The 15,994-nt window shown below is 39.9% G+C and overlaps 1 protein-coding gene across 2 annotated transcripts in view; it reads left to right on the top strand.

Moving 5' to 3' along the window:
- Positions 1-5,057: 5,057 nt before the first annotated feature.
- The window catches only part of LOC121011362 (zinc finger protein 420), a 129,445-nt gene continuing 118,508 nt past the window's right edge, over positions 5,058-15,994 (top strand). The window contains exon 1 of one of the 2 annotated variants that reach the window (XM_040445674.1): positions 5,058-5,362. The gene's annotated coding sequence lies outside the window, so the exon portion shown is untranslated. The remainder of the gene's footprint in view (positions 5,363-15,994) is intronic. The other variant, XM_040445673.1, reaches the window with a different exon arrangement.

The following is a 15,994-nucleotide window of genomic DNA, read 5'->3' as shown; positions in this document are numbered from 1 at the left end:
ACACTGATTTGTTTTTTCGGGGATTGGTGTTTAAGGATGTATCTATAGACTTGACTCAGGAAGAGTGGGAATGCCTTGATTTTGATCAGAAGGATGTGTACAGAAATGTGATTTTGGAAAACTATGACAACCTTATCTCAGTTGGTAAGCAAACCTATCTCTAAAAATTCAGTCTTCCTCTGGAATATTTGATCCTCTCACTGTGAATTTCTCAGCTCCTTTCAGATATCTTATATATTCCATTTCCCTGTTCCCAAAGAGATAGCTTGAGTTTTATAGAGTTGAAAATGTGCAGCTCTACTGAAGCTGAGACTGAAGCCCCATCTTCTCTAAATAATGACCTTTCCTCTTTAGTTTTGAATTCTGGGCTTCCCATAGCAAAACTATATACCGCTTCTCTCTCCATTTCTAAGCCAGATATGGTATCCATACTGGGGCAAGGGAAAGAACCCTGGATGATTGGCAGAAAGCTGACAAGGGACCTGCTCCAGGTAAGTGTGGGATAGTCAGGCAAGGAGAGGGCATTGAAGGATGTAACCCAGCTGTTTACAGAGGAAAGACCTCTGCGAGATATTTTCTGGGAAGTTTTCGTCAACAGTCAAAACCTTTAAAGAAAAGTAAGACCTGTGCACTAAGCTGTCCAAATGTCCCTTACCTTTACCTCCAACTCTCACTTTCCATCATTCTCTTTCATGCTTCCTTCCCATTTCAAAGTGGGAAATATAATCCTTGTACCTTTTCAGTGACCAATTTCTACATTTATTTTGTATACAATTCTAATACAATTCCCCATTTTCTTTTGTATTTAGATTTGTGTATCAGTATCTCTTAAAATTTTTGAGACTTCTCTTCACTGAAACAGTTTCTTTTTACTTCATTATTGTGTGTGTATTTATTCATTTATTCTTCTGATCAACAGTTACTGATTTTATAATTTGCATAAGATGCATTATTAAGTGATGGAAAGATTATAAGACTTATAAGCTATTAAGAAGTTTATGGACTAAGGAACCTATGAATAAGTCCATAAATAATATTTTTTAAAGTAGAATCTACTACAAGAGGGGTTAAATAGGGAAGTCAGAAGAAAGGGCTAATGATGGGAAAGTGGAAAGCCCCTGTCTTACTTCATTTGGGCTGCTATAACAAAGTACCAGAGACTTGGTGGCTTATGAACTCAAATTTATTTCTCACAGTTCCAGAGACTGGGAAGTTCAGGATCAAGGCGCCTACAGATCTAGTGTCTGATGAGAGTCTACTTCCTCATAGTTGATCATCTCACTGTAACCTGAGCAGAAGGGGGATCTCTCTGGGGTCTCCTTTATAAGTACACTAATCCCATTAATAAGAGTTCTGCCTGCATTACCTACCTAATCACCTTCCAAAGCCCTCCCTCCTAATACTGTCACCTGAGGGGTTAGAATTTTAATATATGAATTTGGGGGGAATATAAACATTCAGTCCATTGCAGTCCCTACAGAGATGTGATAGCACGTGCATTGGGAGTGATTGCAGTCACCTCTGTAGAGAGTATTTGGGATAAAGAGCAGCACAGAACTCAACCCAGGGCTTGATCTCATCAACTGTGAAATCATAACCTGAGCCAAAATCAAGAGTTGGATGCTTAACCAACTGAGCCACCCAGGAGCCTCGCTTTCTTTATTTTAATAGAATGGTCTTCATTTAGGTTTTCTGTATTATCTCATGATTAAGTTCAAGTTATGTTTCTCCTGCCAGGGTATGAAAGATGTGATATTTTGTCCCTCTTAGGGCATCATATCTAAAAGTATATGATTTGCTTCTGACCCTCATTGATAATGTTAATTTTGATTACCTGGCTTTGATACTCTCCACCTTCTCTATTGTATAGTTTTTATTTTTTCCTGCAACTAAGAAGTCATCTATGGGAAGGCACCATGAAAATTGTATTCCTCATCAAATGCCCCCCACCACTAGATTTAACATCATTGATGGTTCTTGCTCATACCAGTCTTAACTATGAGGGTTGCACTATAGTCATTTATTTTTAACCTTTATTGATTTTTGAGACAGAGAGAGAGAGAGCATGAATGGGGGAGGTTCAGAGAGAGAGGGAGACACAGAATCTGAAACAGGCTCCAGGCTTTGAGCTGTCAGCACAGAGCCCGACGTGGGGCTCGAACTCACAGACCGTGAGATCATGACCTGAGCCAAAGTCAGATGCTCAACCGACTGAGCCACCCAGGCGCCCCAGTCATTTTTCAGTTCCAGCACTCCCTCTGTATTTCTCAGTTTGTTTTCTATTGTATGGAAATATCTTCACTATTTGTCTAGCTATCAGATTTATTTTGGTTTCTATTCCTCACTGATGTGGACTCCTGGAGTTGTACTCTTTGCAATGGTTTATAATTCATTAATTATTTTAGTGCTTAAACCATCCCAGGTTTGGCAAGTCAGAGCCTCTTCAAGCTAGCTCTGAGTCTTTCTGACATGCTAACATAATTTTTTAAGTGCTCACTTACTTTTTGGTACAAAAATGTATTTAAAGATCTTTTTCCTTTAAAATTTTTTTTCAATGTTTATTTATTTTTGGGACAGAGAGAGACAGAGCATGAACGGGGGAGGGGCAGAGAGAGAGGGGGACACAGAATCGGAAACAGGCTCCAGGCTCTGAGCCATCAGCCCAGAGCTGGACGCAGGGCTCGAACTCACGGACCGCGAGATCGTGACCTGGCTGAAGTCGGACGCTTAACCGACTGCGCCACCCAGGCGCCCCAAGATCTTTTTCCTTTTAAAAAACCTTTTTAAAGATTTTAGGGAAATATGTTGTATTTGTTTGCCAGAGTTGTGAAAGAGAAGCTTTTCTGTGCTTCTCTCCTAGCTTCCATTGGCTTGCTGGCAATCTTTGGCATTCTTTGTCTTTTCCTGCATCACCTTGATCTTTGCCTTCAGCTTCACATGTTCTCTCTCTCTCTGTCTCTCTCTCTCTCTCTCTCTGTGTGTGTGTGTGTGTGTGTGTGTGTGTGTGTGTGTGTGTGTGTTACCAGATTCCCTTTGCAAGGACACTAGTCATATTACATTAGGGGCTCATCCTACTCCAGTATGATCTCGTCTTAATTTAATTAATTCTATTTACAATGACTTTGTTTTCACAAAGGTCACATTCTGAAGTACAGGGGGGTAGGTGGTAAGGAGATCAGCGTATGAATTTGTAGTGGACACAATTCAACCCCATAACATTTTCATACATATAAAAATTTTGAAACCAAGTTGCACAGTCTGAGTAATAACATGGTGAAGACCCATCTTGCTACTATGTAGTTTAAGAAATAGAACATTGCAAGTACCTTATGTGCATTGCACCCCTTATGTGCCCAATTACAGCTACTGTTTACAGTTTATTTGGGTTGGCTGAACCAAATCTAATATGAGCCCTTTAAAAGCAGTGTTTTCTCTGTCTACTAAGCAGAAAAGAATTCAGAGATGTGTTCTAGCTGACCTGAAAGAAAGCGAACATTCATTGTGAATTGCCTGTGGGGGACATTTGGAAAATATCAGAGAGTGGTCCCCAGCTGACAGCCAGTAATGAAATAGGGACTTCAGTCCTACAACACAAGGAACTGAAATCTGCCAACAAAAATGAGCTTGGAAGTAAATTTTTCTCTGAATCCATTAAATGAGAACTCAGGCTAACTAATACCTTGATAAAAGCCAAAGGGGCTTAAAAAAAACTCCTGGAATCACAGTAACTTATGTTCCAACGTCCAAAAGGGCTTCAAATATTTGGCAACCTTGGTCACTGTCAAGTTCCTAACATACTTTGACTAGTGCATGTGGCCTTGGGTCGCTCTTCAGGAAGAACGGACCTTTGCCTTTACTCCAGTCCTATTTGTCCTTATAAGGTTTGGAAAGAGGCAATATTGAAAGCATTGGATCAACACCAATACATACAACACACACCTCTGCAAGGGGACATAAATCTTCTTGCTGCTCCTCTTGTTTGTCCACAATAAATGCTAAAGTTGATTGGGTATCTTTGCCTGTTATGGAAGGTATACAAATGTACACATCAGGGGAATTCAAAGGAAAACAACCATACATCCACCAGAAAGTTTAAAAAGGAAAAGGCATACAATATTAAGTATGTTAAAAGGCAGAACAATTAGAACTACAAGACAGAGCTGGTGGAATTCCAATTGGGAAACCACCTGGGAACACCATTTGGCAATGTGTTTAGTTTTACTAAAGCTAAACATATATGTAACCTATGACCTAGCAACTCTCCTCCTAAAAATATATGTAACCAAGATGACACATATACACAGCAAAAGACTACAAACAAGAATGTTTATGGAGCACTATTCTTAGTAGCCCCAAGCTGAAAACAAGCCAAATACCATCAACAATGAGAATGAACTAACTTTATTGATTAAACTTACAAACAATAATTGGCGGAAAGAAGTCAGACCAAAGGGGGAAAAGAGTGTACATACAATATGATAACATTTGTGTAAGCTTCAAAATCAGGCACAACTAATCTACATTGTAAGTTAGATGATGGAGACTTTACAGGAGGCAGGTAGGGGACTTCTGGGGTGCTAGTTATACGGTCTGAGAAACCTCTGAAAATTTACCCAGCTGATTTGGGCAGTTTTTTATGCTACATTCAAAAACTGTACTTTAAACATTCAACATTTTTTTTTTAACCGTAAAATACAGTCTCGGGCACAGCAGCATAATCACACCCGAGGTCATAAACTGAAGCCAACGCACTCACACCAGCACTAAAGGATCACTCTCCCTCTCCTTCCCCACAAGCCTGACTGCCATTAGGGCCCAAGTATTCCTCATGTTTAGCCTCTACAGACTCCGCTCTATCGTGTCCTCCAACCGCGGGTCTTCCAAACTCTGCGGGGTCACCTCCCGCAGCAAGGTTCAAGCTGCGGCTGAGGGTTCAAGACTGTCCAGATCAGCTCTCCGGGGGGGTGGGGGGGGGGGGGGGGGGGGATTTTAGGCCACACTACAAGTCCCAGAAGTCCTCGGGGCGGAAATAAACTTCCGGCGTTTAGCCGGAAGCAACCGGGATTGCGATTGCGAGTGACCCCGGTGGGAAACTGGGACTGTCAGGTTGCGTGGTTCGTCGGTAGTGAGCGGAGGAGCAGCAGGTTGTCGTTAGGAGCCCGGGGAGGATTACTCGGGTTGTCCGCTCTTTGGGGTCTGTCGTGTTCTGGACTACACTTTCCAGAGGCCTCCGGGTGTAACGTCACTTCCTTCTAAGGTGGTCAGCTCCGTAGTGCTGGAGCGAGTGGAACAGCGCGGCGACCGAGGCCATTGGTTTCTTCCGGGACTGGGGGACGTGAGCCTGACGCTGGGGAAGCTGAAGGTGAGGCGTGTCAGAGCCCGGCGTCGGAGACCGGCGTGTGTGGAGCCCTAGGCCTTAATACGTCAGTGTATGTGTGTGAATGTGTGACGTAATGTGCCTGTGAGACTGCATGGTTATGTGTGACCACTTGAAGGAGTGTTGATTGTGTCTCCAGCTGTGAGCGTACTTGTGAGAAGCTGTGAGATTGACTCCTCCTTTAATTATGTCGTTGCTTTTTTCTGTGTCTATTCCCTCTCAGCTGTGCCTAGCCGGGAGCCGATTGCGGGCAGGCATTGATAGAGATATGCTCACACTGAGGCTATTTGGAGGTTCGACAGTTTCTGGAAGCTTGTGGTTGTGGGGTCTCTGTGGCTTGCTGCATTGCGGAAATCCAAGCTGGGCTACCAGCTGGAAAGGCCAATACAAGAGATGAGTTTTGATTGAAAAGGAATATGAGCTTTATTCCGGAGGCGGGTCAGCTAGCTGGGTAGGCCAACTCTTGTCCAAAGGCCCGCTCTCTGGTTTTTCCCTGGCCCGGACATTTTTATTTAGTTTTTTGTCTTTTTGTTTTTGTTTTCTTGTTTATCTTTGGCCCAGAGTTTTTTTTTTTTAATTTAATGTTTATTTTTGCGAGAGAGAGTGTGAATGGGAGAGGGGCAGAGAGAGGGGGAGACACAGAATCCGAAGCAGGCTCCAGGCTCTGAGCTGTCCGCACAGAATCCCACAGGGGGCTCGAACCCACAAACTGCGAGATCATGACCTGAGCTGAAGTCGGACACTTAACCAACTGAGCCACCCAGGCCCCCCCCGGCCCAGAGAATTTTAAAGGGGTTTAATCAGTTAAGGGAGTGCAGTGGTCTGTGACATTTCTGGATTATGTGTAGACTTGTTGATGCCAGCTATAGAGTTATCTCAGTGCTTGGAGGTTGTGCAAGCTATAGAGTTATCTCAGTGCTTGGAGGTTGGTTCTTTGGTACTGAGTTTGGGCGGGTTGTGCAAGAAAGTCTTGTTCCTTGGTACCTGGGGGTTGTGCAAGAGTACTCTGTTCTTTCTGAAAAGGAGGGCAAGGTCTACAGATGCACAGAGGGAGGTCAGTAAAGTCATTTGTGTGACCTTAAACGAGAAAAACATTTTGCTAAAAGATTGCTGGGCTAATCAGAAAGCTAAGAGAGCTTCAAACAGACTTGCCTCTGTGGCCTGGGAACATTCTGGTCCTTTATTCCTGAAGGTCAGTGGTCTGAATATCTCAAAGGAAGCAAATTAGTTCTGTCACAGATCGGGGGCCTTGAGTCAGCAAGCAAGGAGTGTGTTAACTTGAAGGAAGTTAACTCTTAATACCAGCTAGAGTCAGCCATTAACAGCTGCTCCCTCTCCTTGTAGCCATGGGGGCCCAAGTTCCCTGGAAATGTCCTTGCCTGATTTGGGAACTTAGAAAGATGAGTCCCAGATTAAAGATTCCAGATAAATTTATCTTTTAAGTCACAAACCTGATCTCAGATTGAGACTTTAAGAACCAGAAATAGCCCCAGGTTGGGGCGGGGGGAAGGCTGAGAAAAAAGCCAGGGTTGTAAGATTCCAATCACTTCCCTCAGGAAATCACCTGGGGAGACCTGTGGGAATTCTCGACCTCCACTCTGTGGTACTCTCTGACTCTCTGGTTCTCAGTCTCTTTCTAACCTTCCTTTGAATGTTTACTTCTGAGTAAGTGGAGGGGGTGGAAGTAGTTGCTTGTTTCTAACAAGTCAGTCTGGGCTCAAATAAAGGTTTGGTGTCCTCAAATGTCCACCAACAGATGAATGGATAAAGAAGATGTGGTATATATATAAGGGAATATTACTCAGCCATAAAAAAGAATGAACTCTTGCCATTTGCAACGACGTGGATGGAGCTAGAATGTATCATGCTAAGCAAAATAAGTCAGTCAGAGAAAGACAAATAACATATGATTTTACTCATATGTGGAATTTAAGGAACAAAACAGATGAACATATGGGAGGAGGGAGACAGAGAGGGAAACAAACCATAAGATACTTAAACAAATTTTTTTTGATGTTAATTATTTTGAGGAGACACAGAGAGGGAGAGACACAGTGTGAGTGGGGGAGGGACAGAGAGAGGGAGACACAGAATTCGAAGCAGGCTCCAGGCTCCGAGCTGTCAACACAGAGCCTGACATGGGACCCGAACACATGGGACCCGAACCCAGGAGATGTGAGACCATGACCTGAGCCAAAGTTGGCCGCTCAACTGACTGAGCCACCCAAGCGCCCCAACCATAAGAGACTCTTAAAGATAGAGAACAAACTGAGGATTGATGGAGGGAAGTGGGGGGGTGGGGGGAAGGGCTAGATGGGTGATGGGTATTTAGGAGGGCTCTTATTATGATGAGCACTGGGTGTTATATGCAAGTGATAAATCACTGAATTCTACTCCTGAAACCAGTATTGCACTGTTAGCTAACTGGAAATTAAATAAAAATTGGAAAAAACGAAGAAAGAAAGAAAGACTTGGTGTCTCAAGATTCTTTATTCCTTACCAATTAATGGCTTTGTCTTAACTTTGTAAGTTAACTTACACGGGTCACCAGAGACTAAAGGAAGAGCCACTATTGGACAACTGAGAGTTTTATCCAAGGTAAATCATTCTTTCGTCTCTGAAGTGTTTTCTGTTTTTTCATGGTGTGGGAATTTTTGCTTTTTTTCTTTTGAAACTCCATAAAAGGGATCCTTTTAGTGTTCTGGTCTTTAGGCCTGGCTATTCCATAGAATAATGGGGCCAGAAGGAATGGACCCAAAGAAGTTATTCCACTCCATTTTGCTCCTTTTGACCTAAGGTACATTTATTCACCTGATAAATATTTCAATTCCATTTTTATACTTAGTCTTTTTCTAAGATTTTTTAAGGACTAGAACACATCTCTGAGTAAAATTCAAAAGCCTTGATTTTGAGTATTTAGTTTTCAATTTTCTTGTTTTTTTTTTTATTTTTTAAATTTTATTTATTTATTTATTTTTTCAACGTTTATTTATTTTTGGGACAGAGAGAGACAGAGCATGAATGGGAGGGGCAGAGAGAGAGGGAGACACAGAATCGGAAACAGGCTCCAGGCTCTGAGCCATCAGCCCAGAGCCTGACGCGGGGCTCGAACTCACGGACCGCGAGATCGTGACCTGGCTGAAGTCGGACACTTAACCGACTGTGCCACCCAGGCGCCCCTCTTGTTTTTTTTTATGTATGTGTGTTTTTAAAGTAAGCTCCACGCCCAGTGTAGTGCCTGAATTCACGACCCTGAAATTAAGAATCGTGTGCTCCACCACTGACCCAGCCAGGTGCCCCTCAATTTTATTTTTTATTGTTTAAGTATTTAAAAGGTTCAGAAGAGTATACAGTGAATTCTTCCTTCCAGCCTTGCCTCTAGTCTCATACTTTTCCTATTTCAGAGGCAGCCAGTGTGACTGGTTTGAGTACTGACTGCCAAAGGAATTCTCTGTACTTTCAGATGGCTATCAATCTTTCACTGTTATAAACAATGGTGGGATAACTTTCCTTGAATATATAACATTTAGCTTATCAATGAGTTTATTGGTAGAATGAATGCTAATTTCTTGGATAACTTTTATGTGGACTTTAAATTTTAATAGTTTTTGCTATCTTTTCCCTCATAAAGGCTATATTGTCACTTTTCTAACCAGTATTTTCTGATTTTGTGTTTCAGTCAAGGTATTTTGCTGGTTGTTGGAAAGTTTAAGGAAATTATTAATATGCTATTGCAGGGTTTTTCAAACTATGGGGTTGTTAACCTGATTTTTGTGTGTGGTAAAATCAATTTGCTAAGTCCTGACCAGCATTTTCTTTAACTCTTCATTGTACATTCAAACATGTACAAAAATAGATTAAATAGCAATGAACCGGGGCACCTGGGTGGCTCAGTCGGTTAAGCGTCCGACTTCAATTCAGGTCACGATCTCGTGGTCCGTGAGTTCGAGCCCCGCATCGCGCTCTGGGCTGATGGCTTGGAGCCTAGAGCCTGCTTCAGATTCTGTGTCTCCCTCTCTCTCTCTGCCCCTCCCTTGTCCATGCTCTGTCTCTCTCTGTCTCAAAAATAAACGTTAAAAAAAAAAAAATAGCAATGAACCTCTATGTACCACTTTGCTAGGCTTCAGTAGTGATTGACTCATGACCAATTGTCTTTAATCTACCCACCTAGGATTATTTTGAAGTATTTTGAAGTACATACCAGAAGTATCATTCTATTCATAAATGTGTGTATAAATGATAGTCTTTTATTTATTAAGAAAATTGTTTTAATGTTTATTTATTTTTGAGAGAGACAGAGCGTGAGTGGTAGAGGGCAGAGAGAGAGGGAGACACAGAATCAGAAGCAGACTCCATGCTCTGAACTGTCAGCACAGAGTTTGATGTGGGGTTCAAACCCATGAACCATGAGATCATGACCTGAGCCAAAGTCAGATGCTTAACTGATTGAGCCATCCAGGTGCCCCATAAATGGTAGCCTTTTAAAAATATAATCAAATACCATTATCCTCACTGAAAAAATAATAATATTTCCTTAATATCAGATATCCAGTTAGAGTTTAGATTTCCCCACAGGGCAGATAACTTTGTTTTTAAGATTTCTTTGAATCTGGGCCCAAATAGGATCCGTGCGTTGTGATGATTCATAAGTCTTTTAATAAAGTCTTTTTGAAAATCTTTAGTTTCTCATTCTTTCTTTGTCTCTTTCCTTGCAATGAATTTTTTGAAGAAACTGGGTGATTGTCCAGTAAAATTTCCCACAATTTGTCATCATTAACGTGTTTTTATGTATTTCTTAGAAGTTGTATCTAGAGGCTCGATCAAGAAGTTGTATCTAGAGGCTTCCTTCCACCCTCTTCCCCACCTCTTTGGCAAAATGATTTCACTGATGCTAATGTATATTTCCACGAAGAGGCACATAATATCTGCCTTTTTTGTGATATTTTCTATTATTATTTCGTTAGAGATTGCTAAATAGTTATAGTCTAATTCATTAATTGTATCTTCTTTATTTAACTGGAATAATTATAGAAAGTGAAAATTTTCCACATCAACTTCTTGGTTATCTTGAGGTACAGATTGCTCAAGGGAGGCAGGACAGATTTTTTTTTCTCATAACTTACCAGTTTTCAAAATGAGGAAATAATGAACGATAATGAAATGATGTTTTGCTAGCATTCTCTTCTGGGGACCACTGATTTTCTTTTTTACTATTATTATAAAGGTATGGATTTTGATACACTTAAATGTTTCAATCTATTGTAGTTTTATTTATGTATGCTTAAATTCGTATTGTGTCATATTTGACCATTTGGAGCCTATTCAGTTTGGCTCATGGGTCTTTTTGACTTGATCTTAGTAGCCTTTGATAGCTTTCTTGCTTTTTGGTAGATCTTCTCTGTCAGGAGTTGACAAACTTTCTGCTAAGGGCCATATAGTTAGTTTCTTAGGTTTATGGGTCATACTTTCTCAGTTGCAACCACTCAACTTTGTTGTAGAGTGAAAGCAGCCATATATAATACATAAACAAATGGATGTGGCTGAGTTCCAATGAAACTTTATTTCCAAAAACAGACAATGGGTATATCAAATAGGAGCAGAATTTAAAAGGTGAGGGGCACCCAGGTGACTCACTCAGTTACGTGTCTTTTTTTTTTTTTTAAGTTTATTTATTTTGAGAGAGACAGAGACAGCATGAGTAGGGGAGGGGCAGAGAGGGGGGTGGAGGGAGGGAGAGAGAGAATCCCAAGCAGGCTCCGCGCCATCAGCGCACAGCCCAAATGTAGGGCTCACACTCCTGAAACTGCGAGATCATGACCTGAGCAGAAACTGAGAGTCGGATGCTTAGCCGATTGAGCCACCCAGGCGCCCCAACTGTCTGACTCTTGATTTCAGCTCAGGTCATGATCTCATGGTTCATGAGTTCAAGCCCTGCATCAGGCTCTGTATTGTAAGTACACTGTCAGTGCAGAGCCTGCTTGGGATTCTTTCCCTCTCCCTCTGCCCCTCCCCTGCTGATGCTTTCTCTCTTTCTCTCTCAAAATAAACAAACTTAAAAAAATTAAAAAAAAAGAATTTAAAAGGTGAAATTTTGTATCTAGTTTAGTGAATGCTGATAGAGATGATTTCATTGTTACAAAGAATAGGTACTAGCTGCAGTTTTTAAGCAAACACCTCCCACATACACACATTCTGAACACACACTTAATGGAAATCAAATTCCCTGTAACACCCATGAAAGAGAAATGCTATTACTCTGTTTCTAAGAAGCAATTGCCAGATTTCTGGTAGTGTTTCAAATCAGAACCTCACCTTTTATGAAAAGGCCTCTTATAAACTTGATAGTGTGTTTAGGGGGAAAAAATGGATACATGGAATTTATTGGAGTTAAATTTGAGAGAAAAGGAAAAGTAGAAGACTCATATTAATATGTGTTATTTTATTGTTATGCATTTCTACCCTTTGTGAGGTTACTGGCTGAATAATGCCCCAAATAGGACTTGTCTTATGGCAGGGATCCAAAGTGATTGAGTTGTATTGAATTATATTTAATTGAAGTAAATTGCAAACAAAACCAGAAATCAAGCAGTGGGCTGATTTGGCCAACACACCATTATTACCCTCTTCTAGGCTCTTGTACGTTTCCTAACTCAGGCCTCCTTCATATTAATGGGAAATGGTATTTTAAGACGATATTCTAGGTGCTAGGATATTCATTGCTACTGGGTTGATCATTGTTTCTATGGCTTTACAAAGCTAATATATACGTATCTTTTAAAAGATTAAAAAATAGGGGCGCCTGGGTGGCTCAGTGACATCCACTCAGTCATTTGAGTGTCTGACTGTCGATTTCGGCTTAGGTCATGATCTCACCATTGTGAGATGGAGCTCCACATCCAGCTCCCGCTGAGCATGGAGCCTGCTTGGGATTCTTTGTCTCCCCGCCCCCGCCCCACCCCGCCCCCCTGGCTTGTGGGCTCATTCTCTCTCAAAAATAAATAAACACTAAAAAAAGAGAAAAGATTAAAAAATAAACTGTCACAATCCCAAGGAGCCTAGAGATATGAGTTAATGTAATGTGGTATCTTGGATGGGATCATGAAACAGAAAAAGGACAATTCTTTATTCCTTGCTTTATAAAGTGTGGAAAAAATATTCTGATTCTTTATTCCCCACTTTATAAAGAGCACTCAATAATAATAGTGATTTGATTACTGAAACCAATTTTCTATTTTTGGTGTTTTTTTGTTTATTTTAATCTTTTTGTTTTTTTAGGGTATATTCTATTAGGAATATGGAATCAAATTACTGTGTTCTAGAGTCATTTGGAACAGTGCCTCTTGAGAGGCTATGCCACAAATTGGAATCACATTTGTTTGTTTCACTTTTTAATTTTTAGAGATTGCTCTTTTAAAATTTAATTTTGTCTTTTAAAATTTAATTTTTAAAAATTAAAAATTTTAATTTTGTCCTATAATTATATAAAGTACTTGGTCCCAAAGTCAAATATGCAAAAGAAGGTTTAATTTGATCTCTTCCTCCATTGTTGAACTTTCTACCTATAAGTAGTCACTTTCTTCTGTGTTGCAGTTTATTCCATCTTTTAAAATATACTATAAGGAAGCACATGAGTGTATATGTATTATAGGTATTTGTATTTATCTATACCAAAAGCAACAAAACAAAAAGTAGATAAGGGGACTTCATCAAAATTAAAAACTTTTGTGCTTCAAAGAACATCATCAAGAAAGTCAAAGACAGCCCACACACAATATGGGCCAAAGTCTTACAAATCATTTTTCTGATGAGGGACTTATGTCCAGCAGATAGATATATTACATTCTAAAAATAAAAAGTTAAACAACCCAATTAAAAATCGCCAAAGTATCTGGGTAGGCATTTCTTCGAAGATAAACAAATTACTATTAAGTGTGTGACAAGATCCTCAACATCATTAGCCATCAGGAAAATACAAATCAAAACCACAATGCAATATCACTCACACTGACTAGAATGGCTCGAATAGAAAAGACAGATAATAACAAGTGTTAAGAAGGATGTGAAGAAATTAGAACCCTCATATACAACTGGTGAGAATATAACATTTAAATATAAAGAGAATATAAAATGGTGCAGCTGCTTTGGAAAATAGTCTGGAGGAGTGATGACTAACAATTGCAGGGATAAGGAAAGTATTCTAAAATTGATTATGGTAATGGATTCTGTGAATACACTAAAAACCATTGATTCGTACACTTAATAATGTGAATTGTATGGTGTGTGGATTAAATCTCAACAGAATTGTTTTAAAATGTATAACCATAAATAAAAATCAGGAAAAATGAGTAATGTACCTACTTCTATTCAACATTTACTTTAGATTGTAGGCACTTCACCAAGCCTGGGGGGAAAAGTAAAAAGTGTAACTGTTGAAAAGCAACCAAAAATTGATTAGCAGATAATGATTGTCTATAGGGATACAAAAAAATGTGGAAGTATTCTAAAAATTATTAAGAAATGAAAAATCAACAAGATATATAAATAAAAAACCAAGTTCAACAGCATTTATCTTTTTGAAATGTTGCTAGCTTATCTTTGAAAGGAATTACTAGGAGTGGGGTCACTGGTAAAATGCTTCTATAATTTCCTAGTTATTGCTAAATTCCTTCCTTTGAAACTGTACATTTACTCAATCAACATTTTACTACTGGTTTTCTCAGGGATCTTCCAGAAGAATATACTGGCAAACTTTTGGGTATTTTCCACTGATATTGGTCTCATTGTAATTTTAATTAACATTTTTGTTATAGTGAGCAAAGTTGAGCATCTCTTTATATACTTTAGTGTATTTGCATTTGTTTTTCTTTGAACTGTCATTTCTGTTGTCCATTTTTCTATAGGAGTGTTATTGTCTTTCTGCTTTTAAAGCCATCTTATATCTTATTTATGTTAGCCCTTTCTCTGTAATATAAGTTCCAAATGTCTTTTCCTAGGTTGTCACTTATCTTTTCTTTTACTAATGGTGTTTTCCCAATTAAAATCAATTTTTTTTTGTGGTTAAATATCCATCTTTCCTTTAATATCTATAGATTTGGCTCATGGCTAGATAAGTTTCTCTAACTCCTGAATTTTAGAAAAATTCAGGCATTGTTTCCTCTTACGTGATTTAAATTTTTACATTTCACAAGGGCCTCCATCTGGAACTTAATCTGATATATTCTGAGGAGTAGTCCAATTTTTTCATTTTTCATTTTACTTCATCATCACCTTTTTATTTTATTTTTATTTTTTTATTTATTTCTTTTTGAGAGAGAGCCTGTGTGCAGGCAAGGGAGGGGCAGAAGGAGAGGGAGAGAGAATCTTAAGCAGGCTGCATACCCAGTGTGGAGTCCAACACAGGGCTTGATTTCATGACTGTGAGATCATGACCTAAGCCAAAATCAAGAGTTGGACACTTAACTGACTGAGCCATCCAGGCATCCCCTTCATCACCTTTTTAAAGGTCCATATATTTCTCACTGATTAAAGATTCCACCTTTATCAAATATGAAATTTCCAAATATTTGGGTCAGTTTTTTAGATCTCACAATTTTCACTGGATTTTCTCTCTATAATTTTGAAAGAATTGAAAGAAATTAGGAGAGCTTCTGAAGATTCCCATAGGATACCTAAATTTGTATCTTCCCACATACCCTTTAAAAGCAGTATGAATCAACAAGGAAAACAATTAAAACTGCATGTAACAGTCTGTGCCTACAGCCTTATTCAGAGCTAGAGGTTACTATAAACTTCAGTTTCTATGTAAGTGGAGAAATACATTCCTCAAACAGGCAGATCCAATTCTGATGTCCATCCTAGACTGAAGAGTTAGGGAGAGAAAAGTGAAGGAAACATTGCAGTGCTGGCAGTGTTGGAAAATGGATAACTTAATCCCATGAAGATAGAGGTCCACCTTGAGTGGGAAAATACAACATGACTCACAGCCTGTTAGACCAGAGCATTGCCTTTTGGTTGAAAGGAAGATTCTTTTTTTTTTTTTTTTTTTTAATTATTTTTGGGGGGGGGGGGCGGAGACAGAGGATACAAAGCAGGCTCTGTGCTGACAGCAGTGAGCCTTGTGTGGGGCTCAAACTCACAAACCTTGAGATCATGACCTGAGCCAAAGTGGGACACAACCAACTGAGCCACTCAGGCGCCCTGAAAGGAAGATTCTTGAAAATGGTGAGTTGGAAGTTGGCAGTCGTAGGAAATGCCCACTCCTGGAGGGGAGGCATGCCTTCAAGGATGATAGTGAAAGGAAAAATGGAATCAAGTGTCAGAAACTAAATGCCCTTGAACTGGGAATTCTGTTAAGTTTCCCCAAATCTCACATCCTTCTTTAATGATACCTGTTTATGCTGTTATTACTAAGAACATTGCAGATCACAGTATCAAAGAAGAAAATGCTCTCAGGGTGTCTGGGTGGCTCGGTTGAGCGTCCAATTCTTGATTTCAGCTCAGGTCATGATCCTAGGGTCGTGGGATTGAGCCCCATGTCAGGCTCTGCACTGAGCGTGGAGCTGGCTTGGGATTCTCTCTCCCTCTCTCTCTCCCGTGTTCTCACACACACACACACAC

The sequence above is a fragment of the Herpailurus yagouaroundi genome, unplaced genomic scaffold (assembly GCF_014898765.1).
Source record: "Herpailurus yagouaroundi ecotype Mexico unplaced genomic scaffold, PumYag 194, whole genome shotgun sequence".
In the NCBI taxonomy this organism is placed as follows: domain Eukaryota; kingdom Metazoa; phylum Chordata; class Mammalia; order Carnivora; family Felidae; genus Herpailurus; species Herpailurus yagouaroundi.
The sequence above is the reverse complement of the archived record's forward strand: the minus strand, read 5'-3'. Positions and strand labels throughout refer to the sequence as shown.